This window comes from Artibeus jamaicensis, unplaced genomic scaffold (assembly GCF_021234435.1).
Source record: "Artibeus jamaicensis isolate MK-2021 breed Jamaican fruit bat unplaced genomic scaffold, CSHL_Jam_final contig_402, whole genome shotgun sequence".
NCBI lineage: Eukaryota > Metazoa > Chordata > Mammalia > Chiroptera > Phyllostomidae > Artibeus > Artibeus jamaicensis.
The window spans coordinates 9,848,115-9,861,319 of NW_026521818.1; the positions used below are offsets into that span (position 1 = coordinate 9,848,115).

Below are 13,205 nucleotides of genomic sequence, written 5' to 3' on the forward strand. Positions count from 1 at the left end.
AAAAAGCATTTGACAAAATCCAGCACCTATTTATGGTAAAAACTCTCAGCAAAGTGGGGACAGAGGGAACATAGCTCAACCTAATAAAGACTATATATGATAAAACCACACCCAACATCATACTGAATGGACAGAAACTAAAATTGTTCCCTTAAGATCAGGAACAAGACAAAAATTTCATGTTCACCACTTTTATTCAACATAGTATAGTAAATCTTAGCCACAGCAATCAGACAAGAACAGGAAATAAAAGGCATCCAAATTGGAAAGGAGGATGTAAAACTCATTTGCAGGTGACATGATATTGTACATAGAAAACCCTGAAGATTATACCAAAAAATTGCTAGATCTAATAAATAAATTTGGCAAAGTAGCAGAATACAAAATTAATATTCAGAAATCAGTGGCATTGTTATAAATCAATAATGAGCTAGCGGAAAGAGAAATTAAGAAAACAATTCCATTTACTACTGCAACAACAACAAAAATGAAGGTTCCTAGGAGTAAATTTAACCAAGGGGGTAAAACTTAGAAAATTATAGAATATTGAAGAAAGAAACTGAGGAAGATACAAATAAGTGGAAGCATATACTGTGTTCATGGATAGGAAGAATTTACATCATCAAAATGTCCATACTGCCCAAAGCAGTCTATCAATTCAATGCAATTTCCATTCAAATACAAATGGTGTATTTCACAGAACTAGATCAAAATTTATATCAAACCCCAGAAGACCCTGAATAGCCTCAGCAATCTTGGAAAAGAAGAACAAAGTTGGAGGTATCTCGCTACTTCATATCAAGCTATACTACAAGTCCACTGTAACCAAAAAGTCTGGTACTGATATAAGAACAATGGAACAGAATAGAGAGCAGGCATAGGAGGCATCCAGAGTGAGGAGACTGTGCCTGAATGACTGCCTGGCTTTCTACCTGGAGAGGGTGAGAAGCCTGGAAGCTGATAATCAGGGACTGGAGATCAAAATCTGGGAACACCTGGAGAAGAAGGGATCCCATGTCAGAGACTAGGGGCATTATTTCAAGACCATCCAGGACCTGAAGGCTCAGGTCTTTGCAAATTCTGTAAACAATGCCCTCATTGTTCTTCAGATTGACAGTGCCCATCTTGCAGCTGATGACTTCCACGTCAAGTATGCAAGGAAGCTGGCTCTGTGCCAATTTGTGGAGAGTGACCTCAATGGGCTTGGAAAGGTCATTGATGACATCAATGTCACATATCTGCAGCAGCTAGAGATAGAGATCAAGGTCCTCAAGGAGGAGCTGCTCTTCATGAAGAAGAACAATGATGAGGAAGTTAATGGTCTACAAAACCAGATTGCCAACTCTGGGTCGATTGTGGAGTTGGATCTGCCCAAATCTCAGGACTTCAGCATTATCATGGCAGACATCTGGGCCTAGTATGACGAGCTGGCTAAGAAGAACAGAGAGGAGCTAGACAAGTACTAGTCCCAGCAAATGGAGGAGAGCAGCACAGTGGTCACCTGCCAAACTGCTGAGATGGCACTGAGCTGAGGCATATAGTTCAGTACTTGGACACTGACTTGAACTTCATGAGGAATCTAAAGGTCAGCGTGGAGATCAGCCTGAGGGAGGTGGAGACGTGCTATGTCACACAGATGGAACAGGCCAATGGGATCTTCCTGCACCTGGAGTCAGAGCCGGCCCAGACCTGGACTGGGGGGCAGCACCAGGCCCAGGAGTACAAGGCCCTGCTGAACATCCTGGCCAAGCTGGAGGCTGAGATTGCCACCCGCTGCTGCTGCAGGAAGAAGGAAAGGACTTTGATCTTCGATCTTTGATGGCCTGGACAATAGCCACTGCATACAGTCCATCCAAAAGATGACCACGTGCAGGAATGTGGATGGCAAAGTTGTCTCTGAGGTCAATGACACCAAAGTTCTTAGGTGTTAATGGCAGCAGAAGTGGGGCACCCCTTGGGGGACAAGAGGCCAATTAAAAAGTTCAGAGGTCATTGAACATTAAAAACAAATGGGCAAAGGACCTAAATAGACACGTCTTTAAAGAGGACATCCAGGTGACAAATAGACAGGAAAAACGCTCACTGTCACTAGTCATCAGAGAGATGCCAATTAAAACTATAGTGAGGTATCACCTTATATCTGTCAAAATGGCCATCATCAATAAATCAATAAACAAGTGCTGGCGAGGATGTGGAGAAAGGGGAACACTTTTGTACTGTGGGTGCGAATGCAGATTAGTGCAGTCACTGTGGAAAGCAGTATGTAGTTTCCTCAAAAAATTAAAAATGAAACTGACTTTTGACCCAGTGAAACTGACTTCTGGAAATACATCCTAAAGAAACCTTAAACTCTAATTCAAAAGAATATATGCACCCCTATGTTCACTGCAGCATTATTTACAATAACAAGTTCTAGAAACAGCTCAAGTGTCCACTAGTAGATGAGTGGGTAAAAAAGTTGTGGTACATTTACACAATGGAATACTACTTGGCCATTTAAAAAAAAAAAGGAAACCTTATCTTCTGCTATAGCATCGTTGGACCTGGAGATTATTATGCTAAATGAACTAAGCCGGTCAGAGAAAGACAAATATCATATGATCTCACTTATCTTATCCGTAGAATCTAATGAACAAAATAAACTGATGAACAAGATAGAAACAGAAGCATGGACACATGTAAGAAACTCATGGCTGCCAGAGGCAGGCATGGGCAGGGACTGGATGCAGGAAGGTGAAGGGGTTAAGAAAAAAAACATATACCCGAAACACACAGACGGACAACAGTGTGGTGGTAGCCAGAGGAAAGGGGAGCTGGGGGAGGTGGGAGTGGAAGCAGACTTTGCTCGGGCTGGTGGGCGCACATTGCAGTTTGCAAAGGATGTTTTATTGAGTTGTCCAGTTGAAACCCGTACTTTTTAGTGAACAAATATCACCCCAATAAATTCAATTTCAAAGAAGAATGAAAAGAATGACTCAAATACAAGAAAAACAAAACCAAACCAAAGATGGCTTACAAACTGGTAGGGCTATTTAAATGCAGGTAATCTGAGGAAATGTTGGCGTATTCTATTCAGACATGGATTTAGTTTTCAGAAGAGTACAAAGTGACTTTTAGGAGTTTAGAGGAAGCTAACTAAAGTTATTTTATTATTTTGTACAGGGAAACAAAACCCCAAGAAAGAGCAGAATATGATATAAGAATCACACCAGAATGGGAGTGGAAGTTTCTCTAGGTTCCCAGTGCTTTTAATTGTCGTGAATGCTCAGTGCTCTTTGCCACACAAACCTTGTTGGGAATGCTGACTTATTACTGCTGCTTTGAGAAAGGCAGAAAAGCCCATTGACATAAGTTTGACTTGGAGGATTATCACTGAAAGAAAACCAGTGATATAGCTCTTTCAATGACCACAACGGGCCTTTTAATTTCTTTGATAATTCCTTCCCTGTGTTCTGTCTCGGTACAGCTGGGGCTGATCTATTGTATTTTCATCCTTCCTTACACGGTTTTGCATAGGTGATAGCAACATAATGAGGAGGCTCTGTCTGATGTTAAATCTCGCCCTTGAAACTCAGCAAGGCTTCTCGGCATCAAATCCCTAGACCAGCTTCATGAATTTTATTTACGTATTCATTTATTTATATGATGTTTGGTGCTGGAACAGGGATAAAAAAGTAAAACAAATTCATCAGCAGGACCCATATTGGAGCTAGATTAAAATTTGAACCTCTGAACTTCCCGACATCTGCTGCCACAGAAATAACAAGTTCATTACTGAGCTCCACAAACAAAGGAAACTCTCTCCTCTCCCCAATAACAGGCCAAAAAGGCAGACCTGAGAATACACGCACAGCTCAAAACATCATCACACTATCCCAAAACCAAAACAAAAGCAACTGTGCCAAACAGCCAAATAAACAAAGGTGAAGTCAGCCTTCAGCAAGCCCTGGTGGTTTGCCAAATTTGGCTTCTGGCTGTTTGCCCCATGGGAATTATGTAATTCCCAGGCAAGAGCCCTTGACTGAGAAGCTCAGTCCAGCCTCTCATTTTAGGCTTTTTACTCGTAAGAACTGGCAGCAAAAATAGGTGCGAATCTTACTTCTGCTGATGCAGCGAGGCTGTGGATTTTTAGTCTTTAATTTTGTTGTTAGTCTTGGGATGGTGTGGAAGGAAATGTTTGTGAGATAGTAGAATGAATTTCACTTTTCCCTCCCCCCAAATTATCTACATTGCTCTTCGTTTTATAATCTTAAGTAATGTATGCGCAGTTCTCTGTGGTGAAAAGATGATGGGACCATCCAGAGCAGGAAGCCCTGTTTACCGCATTCTTCCTCAGTGGGACGGCAAGCTTAGGTGTGAGAGTGGGGGCTGATAAGCTGGGAATTCACTAAAGAAAAGCTGGAGAAGTCCTAGGAAGTTGAGGCTGGAGGCTGGTGTGGGAAGATGAATGAATGAAATGAGACCACGGCACACCAGATACCTTACAAATGTCCTCTCATTTCACATCTGCATCAGCCCTATAAAGCGTCATTCTCATTTCCCAGGAGAGAAAATTGGGTCTGAGGGAGTAAGCAGCTTGCTTGGAATCACACAGCTGCTTAGACATGGCCTGGGCATATGACTCCAAAGCCCATTCCACTCTATAGGCCAAGAGCATTGCTTCAACTAGTTCAAGGGATTTTGGTGAAAGCAACCAGTGCCTTCACCAGCTCCATGGGAGCTGGTGTGGGTGAGCCTCCAAAGGTTTTTATCTCCAGACTCTAGGTCTACGTATTCCCTGGTCTCTGTGCTGGTCAGTATTGTAGCTGCTAGCCACATGTGGCTATTTAAATTCAAATTCATTAAAATAAACAACTCAGTTCCTCTGTCACACAGTTGCAGAATTACCTCCCAAAATTCAGGTTTGTGTTCCTCTTAGGCCAAAATGTTGACACACTGGTGTTTGAAGGTAGGGAAAGGTTCATTCGATTTGGCCAAGATGAGAGGATGGGAGAGAAAGATCTCTCAAATCCATTTCTCCCAAAATGCAAAACTAGGGAGTTTTTATGTGACTAGGGAGTAAGGAGAAGGGGAATTCCAGGGCACCGAGAGAGAGAAGTCTGTGTTTCTTTATTCACAGAGGACACTGTTTTGTATCAGACTCCTGGGCGTCAGCAACTGGTCATAGCTATCTTGAAGACATTCTTTCCTTCTGCAAAACAAACTCACATTCACCTTGCGACCCCGCAGTTACCTTCTCTTGCTTGACGGTGCACCAACAACATAACGCTATTGTGAGAACAAGGAGCACTAGGATGGAGAACCAAGATTCTGGAAAAGTATCTCATAATTGTGTGTCTGTTGTTATTTTTAAAGCAAGAAGCAAAAAGCTAGGCATCTTGTGACTATAGCCATTGTTTAAGCTATCATTGTTTTGTGCTTAGCTAGTTCTATTTTTCTTTTATCTCAGACAAAGTGTACTTTTACATATTTCTCCTGGAACTTGCATTACAGCCAGTCCTTCAGAACATTCTGTCTTGATCTGACTATAAACTACACGACAACCAGAGCAATTGAAACATTTAGTTAAAGCCTACACCTATATACTAATTAAGAATTAAATTATTTCATTCTAACTGCCAAAAATACTAGGGGTACTAGTACCACATGGGGCTTGGCTGCAACACCAGCAATGTGGCATGATCAGTAACCACATGTGGCCAGTGGCTATCTTTCTGGAGAGCAAAGCCTTCCAGAATGTTTTCATCTTCACGGAGAGTTTGGGTGGACAGCTCTGGAGATGGAACGAAACAGCCGTTAATGGGACCTCCCCTTTCCGGCTGCACTTAGTCCTGGGCCTGGAGAATCCAACTCATCGTGCGTGTTAGAGGAGGCAGGCTCAGTGTCACTCTGGGTTTCCACTGGGAGGGGTTTTCCCTCAGCGCATGTTTGACCTCTGCCTTTTTCTTTCCTGGCTCCACTCCTGGGAGGTGGATGGGGCTTTCCTGATTAGATAGTCTGGGAAGAATATTTGGGAGTGAGCTACTTTCTGCGTACATAAATTCTGTTCTTCCCTCTAAGATCTGCTCTTGAGTTGGACAGGGCTTGGAAGTGTCCTGAATATCTTGTTTGCCTTTCCACCCTTCCCTCCGCCCTTCTGCTCCTTCCTCTGGGCTCCAGAAGGCTGACCTGTACCACCTACACCAATGACCTCCCTTGACCTCTGTCAGATCCACCATATCATAACAGCAGCAATTTGTGATAAGATGGAAGAGCTACAAGCAAGGTCGGGGACACCAGGAAGTCACATGAGCAGGTGACATAGATCATTTAACCTACCATTCTTCCACTGGTGCCTCCAGGACACAGTACATACCCTGTGTCAACAACCATTTGATAGGGTGCCTGCCTGGTAGGTCACAAGCCTGAATCTGGGAGCCAAAGAGGGGGAAGACAGGTGACTCTACTATACTGCTTCTCTTGACCCACTGAGAGAATTTTTTCTTCCTATTATTCATTTCTAGGCTTTTCAGGATTTAGAGGTCTCAGTTTCCACAGGGAGAACACTTCCATTTGGAGATATAGCCGGGGTCCTTTTAAGCTTCAAGCTCTATCCGCTGACTGACCCTTGTGTCTTCAAAGTGTATCAGACAAGGGAAAGAGGCTCCATCCTAGCGGGAGGAATTGACCCTGATGGTCAGGAGGAAGTAGGGCTGCTGTCACACTCTGGGGTGTCTCTTTGAAGTCCCTTACCCAGTTCTAACAATACGGGGACAAAGGCAGTACCCGTGGGCTGAAAAGGACATGGTGAACAAGGGCTCAGATTGACTTTCATCTTATTGATGAAAGTCAGGGTGACTCCAACAGGTAAGCATCTTAAATCAACAGAGGTGCGAGCCAGGGGTGAGAGGAGGCTAAAAGGAGTAACAGAGTAGAGAGATGATGTGTATCAGTTACCTTGAAACCAGCTGGAGCAACAGGGGCTGTAATTCATGTCACTAACTTTCCTCTTACAAGTTTACCCAGAAAACTAGGCCAGCCAGAATGCTGGAGAAGCTGTTCCCAGATTTTACCGTTGAAAAATGGATCCGAGAGGCTCGAGGCTGAACCCCAGTGAAGTCTCTGGGGCACTGGACATATGCCCCTGTAAGCCAGAGGAGAGGCTCTCTCTAGGGACTATCTTCCTCTAAAGAGAGCCACAGGTCACATGCCACTCCCTCGGGGCAGCCACCAGCCAATGTGTGGTCAGTAGAAAGGCCCACCTTTCTTGCATTAAAGCCAGATATTTGGGAAGGTTCATCCCAGTGTTTGGAACAACTGAGGCCTTTGTTGCAACTTCTTCACAATTTAATACCTCCCTATGCTCAGTTCTGCCTTTTTCACTCCCCCCCCCACAGGTGTGGCCCTTGAACAGACTCCCCAACACGTTTCCTGCTAATCTCTGTCTCAGAGCCTTTTTCCTGGGGCGTCGACTAAGAAAGTTGTCTTCACCTCAGAGTACTTTACCCTGCCCACACTTTTGATGGAGTCTTCTAGAATAATCCTAATTTCATCCCTCTGACTCCTTCTGGGTCCCTCACCAATAGGGGTAGGAACATGGGGTAGGACTTCCCCATCCTCTTATCCCATGACTGGTGAGAAAGTCTGTCCAGTTTTAAGGTTAGTATTAGTGGGACCTCCCTATTCACAAATAGAATCTGTATCCTCAAATGCACAGGAATCAGCTTGATAAAAATATTTTGACCCCTACATTAATTCTGGGTTCAAGTTATTTTAGAACATGAGAAGGGAAGCCACTCACTGGTGGCCCCCTAGAAAGCCCAACCCTACTGAGTGCAGCTCATACCAGATTTGGATGAAGCAGCCAAGCATTTGGCCCGTTCAAGGGAGCCTTTTAGACGGTGTTTGTGTGGGTGCCGAGGTGGAGGGTGGAAGGTCTCTAGCAAGATGACACTCAAGAAAAGCTCTTCATTGTGCATGAGAAAGAATGAACAAGGATATTTATTGCAGCACTATTTATAATAGCAATAAAGGTAAAAACCTAATAGGGGTCTAAACAAATTGCGGTATATTTTTACAATGACATTGCATGCAGTAGTAAAAATTGTGAGTGGATCCAAAGTGCTAACCTGGAAAAAATCCTGGGGAGATATTGTGGAGTGGAAAGGGAGGTTGCAGGCTCAGAAATGTACCATGATTCTGTTTTATCAGGACTGTTTAGGAAAATGATCACCTAATACCAATGACCTGGCTTAGAGAGAGGGGGTGGGGAGCAGGAGTAGGGAGAGTGATTAACCCTGTGCCCTGCTCTTCCTCCTTACACCATTTCTTCCTTTCTGCCTTCCTTCTCACTCCACATTCTCTTAATCACTTCTTTTCATGGGTTAAAATTAGAGCCAAATCTACATACCATGAACTGTTTTTGTTTACTCTCATTAACAACCAGTTAACTCAGTTGATAAGCAAGGAGGCCAACCCTACCTGGGAGTTGGAGTGTCAAAATAAGTGGATCTAGTGCCCAGTGTCCCAGCTCACATGATCAAGTTAATGAATAATTAATAGAGCAGCAATATAATCTGTTATAAGGAAGCCTGCTTGCTTTGGCTACTTATAAAAGCGTCAAAGATAAGCCAACTATTAACAAAGTTATAAAAAACATATAGAGGAAAGAAACTTCGAGTAGGGTTTGAATAACAAAAGTCTAGTGTTTGCCTTAAAGAAAGCATAAGTAGTATTATATTTTGTGCTACTAGAGCATGTAGATTATTTGAATTGAAGAACTGAAAAATTTATTCTAATGGCTTCCTTTTGTATTGGAGAGAATAGTGGCCCAAGGAAGTGAGGCTGCAAAGTAGGACTCCCAGTCCAGCTGTTTTCCAATGACACATTTTGAAGGTAGTAGAGATAGATATTCATTTTTTTACTTTGGGAATGGTCTCATCTTTCTCTGGTATAGGAGGATCCAAATGTGTGCTCTTTTACTTTTAGCTCTGTGTTTCGGGCATACTCTCTAAAGGATGGATGGAAATGGCTGGCAGTACTGAATGGGTTAATGGCAGGAAGGACCAGTCCTGGACTTCTTTGGAGTTCTGTGTCATAGTTTAAGGATATGCCAATGCTAGTGGGCCTGGAAATAAAATCATATGATAAATGGCTAAAGGAATTGGGCATATTTAGCTAGAAGAAAAAATCCAGGTATAAGGTTATCAGATAAATACACCAGTTAAATTTGAATTTAAGATAAGCAAATGAGTATTTTAAAAGTATAATTATGCACCCTGACCAGTGTGGCTCAGTTGGTTAGTTGGGTGTCATCCCACAAAGAGAAAGGTCACTGGTTTGATTCCTGGTCAGGGCACATGCCTAGGTTTCAGGCTTCAGTCCCTGGTTGGGGTGTGCGCAAGAGGCAACCAACAGATGTTTCTCTCTCACATGGATGATTCTCGTTCTCCCTCCCTTCCCCCTCTAAAAATAAATAACTAAATACATACATAATAAATGAATATATATATATATATATTTTAAAGTATAGTTATACCCCAGATATTACATGGGACAAACTCATACTTAAAAAAATCCATTACTTATCTGAAATTCAAGCTTGATTTGGTCCTTTGTATTTTTATTTGTTGAATTTTATCAAGGTTACCCAGGATACATGTAGAAATATTGATTGGCAATATCTTGTAAACTTGAGAGTCCATTATTCCACATGTTTTTTGTTTTGCTAACTCTAAAAGTATAAATTATAACCAGTGCTTTGAACTTGAAGAGTGTTGGATGTTAAATCAGCTCAAGAAAAGATTTTCTAATAACTGAGGTATCCTGCAATAGAACAGACTGTCTCAAAAATAGTGCATCCCTGAGCCAAAGGAAATACTCTATCAACACTTTTAATAGCAAAAAACTGGGAGAGACATAAAAGGTCATGAACAAGGGACTGCTTTAAAAAATTAGGGGCACATCTACACAGTGGAATTTTCCACAGGTAATCTCTTTTCTTCTAGCCTCTGAAGCTTCGGGCTTCTGTTGTGATGGGACTATCACTACTCTTGTAACAGGGCCACCGACAGTTCCCCAACAGACACGCTGGTCTTTCTGACTCCTCAGGGACACTCTTCATGGTAGGATGGTTCTCTCTATGTAGATCGTGGGAAAATGTCCAAGTTGATCTTTAAGGAAAAAAAGCAAATGAACAGAAGAGCAGTATTCTCGTAAGATCCCATGCATGTACATTTTAAAAGCATAAACATAAATTCAGGAAAAAGCATAAACTTTTTTTTGGTTGAATACCTAAAGAAATAACAAAAAGTACTCAGGGGAAGGGGATCAGTTATGGAGGGCAGGTGAGGAAGACTTAGCATTTATTTTCTATCTTTATGGATGGATTTTAAAAAATAACTGTGCACATTGAAACAAGCTGGATATTTACCTTTTAGTCACTGCAGTGGCAGTCTCAGCGATGGGTCGGGATTTGCGCTAGAAGGAAGCCATCTGACATTCCTTTCAATATAAAGACTGTATATACTTTTTAAAAGAGCCTGCCAGTCAATTTGGGTAACACTATTGATGTCTTTGGGCATCAGTGTTGGTTGCCCCTGCTGACCTAGAAGCTCCAACGAGAGGAAAGTGTTTCCCAGTGTACGCAGGGCCAATATTACGTGTGTTTGCCAGTGTGTGTGTGTGTGTGTGTGTGGGCATCACAGGAGGGTAAAGACTGTTTAATGGATGAGCCCAGGGCCCTCAAGTCCACATGCAATTCCTGGTCTTAGGTTCAAGGCAGGCTCTGGCAGTTTAACATCCAGGGAAAGCAAAACTTTTTATTCCCTTCTTAATAATAGCTCAAACCAATAAAATTGCTACTGCATCTGCAAAACAAACAAATAAATAAATAAATAAATAAATAACCAAATATCAGCAATTTCATATGGCTCGACTACTATCACTCTTGGACATTGGCTTTTGCATTGTCCCTAGATCAATTAGAAAAACAAATCAAAACAAGCAACATACGTATCTTTCCAGGCTTCTAAAGCTGCCTTACCTTTCTTTACATGGCATGATCTATTACATATGAAACTATATTAATCAGATCTAAAACACACATAACTTTTTGTATTGCCATGTATTTTGAATGCTTTAAATCTTTATGCACATTTGAATTTTACAATAAACCTATGAGATATTACACTTGTCCCATTTTGCAAACAAGGAGGCTGAGACATAGAGTATGAGCACTTGGCCTGGGTTGACGCAGCAGCAGGTGTTGGAGCAGGTACCTGACCTGGGTCCTGGCAGGTCTGGTTCACCCCATGACATCACTGCCTCTCCTTTGTTCTGGCCCCTGAGTTCCTGTTATGATAGGTCCGTCACTCCCGTGTTACAACCTGTCCAACCAACTGTTTCCCCAACAGACGAGGCGCTCGTTGTGGATTTCCCCCAGGCACACATAATGTACTCCAAGACGGTCCCCAGGTTATAGGGCTTTGGAATGTAGGCCCTCGGGCCGCCTGGTCCTCATTCACTTCAGGTGCCATTCTGCTGCAAGGACATGGTGCCTGACCAGAGCATCAGTGGTGTTTCTGGCTGGTGTTCCTGAGCTCTCGCTGGAGGCACCCTGGGTTATCACCCCCACCCGACTCCACACTGAACTCGCCTCTGTGCCTGGGCTACCTTTTCTCTCTCCCGAAACAGTTGTACTGAGGCCTCGGGACGCAGAATGGCTGGTGTGTCCTACATGCAGGAGAACACCTGCTGCTTAGTACTTGTGGGCACGTACTTAACTTTCCTGTAAGTCAGTTACTTCATGTGTAGGAGGAGAATAATCATACTGATGCTTCGGGGTAGCCGTGTGCCTCAACTTGCTCATGGATGTAAAGCCCGGCATAACATGGGGCCTGTGGTAAATGACACGGAGAAGCAGCACTGGGGCCACATCCACTGCTGCGTGCGGCAGGGCCTGTGACCTGGGCTAGCACGGCTCTCGCTGCTTCCAAAGGGTCCCTTTAGCAATAACCACCTCATTAAAAGGCACCTTTTAACTTACTGGTTAAATCTTGGTATCTGCAGCTGAGGACGTTTAGAACCAACTCCTGATGTTGCCTTCTTTGAGGATGGAACTTAACGGTTTGGCATCTTGGCCCTCACTCATTCCTCCCCCAGGAAAAAGAGGGGGATGGGAAGTTACCTCTTGGGTGAGTTTCTCCTCGCCCTTCTCCTTTCTCGTGGGGCGTGTCAGCTGGATGGAGCACGTGGCCTCTTCTGTTCCCCCAGCGGCAGCTTCCTATGCTCACAGGTTCTGAATCTGGGAAGGGAAGAGGAGAGTGCTCTGTCATGATTTATGTTGAAGTTCAATACTGCGGGATTTTTCTGAGTACTATATTTCGGAAGATCTATTAGAATTCAATTTCCCCTTTGCTCTCGGACCATGTTTTGGCTTTGCCAAAAAATTCAAATTCTAAGGAAACACGGGCATTGCATACATTCGGTATTTTAGTAGGCGACAGCTACTATATTAATGTGAACATTTGAGATTTGTTATTTTTGAATAATTTAATATCAGAACATTATAGGCATTCATGCTGATTTTTAAAAAATATGTGATGGTATAATAGATTTTACACTTATTTTGGGGACAATTGCTCTTTCCTTAGGCCACATACTCAATTTTGAAATGGAACTAACACAATGTTCATTTTAGAGTGATTGAACTTTTGGCTTACTGATGAAATGAAGGAATCCTTTCCCTCAAAAACACTTCACGGTTTATTTTTAAATTAGGTAAAATAAACATACAGAAAAATACATTATAATGTAACCAGTACCCAGATGAAGAGAACATTGCCAGCACGCCAGCGCTCCCTGGCAGGTGCTCTCAACCACAGCCCCCACCAAGTTAACTATGACCTTGACTTCTCACATTATACATTAGTTTTGCTGTTTTTGAACTTTGTATAAATGCAACCGTATAGTATGCACTATAGTTCCTTGATTCTGCAAATAATGCTGGGATGGTTTCTAAATCAATTCTTGGAAAGGGAAGAAAGTGGGTGTGGAAAGAAGGCAGGCTGGGGAAGAGAGGGAGAGCGTGTTTGTGGGTGCCATTTGTCTATAGCTACTTTGACAGTAATGCAGGCATGGAAAGTTCTAGGAGAATATAAACAAGGTATGGTAGCCTGTCTGTGACTACCTTAGACCTTACTACGTGTGAAAATGAAGTAGATCTG

General features: G+C 42.8%; 1 pseudogene; it reads left to right on the forward strand.

Moving 5' to 3' along the window:
* Positions 1-1,931, forward strand: part of LOC119046654 (keratin, type I cytoskeletal 18-like) — a 41,337-nt pseudogene extending 39,406 nt beyond the window's left edge.
* The last annotated feature ends 11,274 nt before the right edge of the window (positions 1,932-13,205 follow it).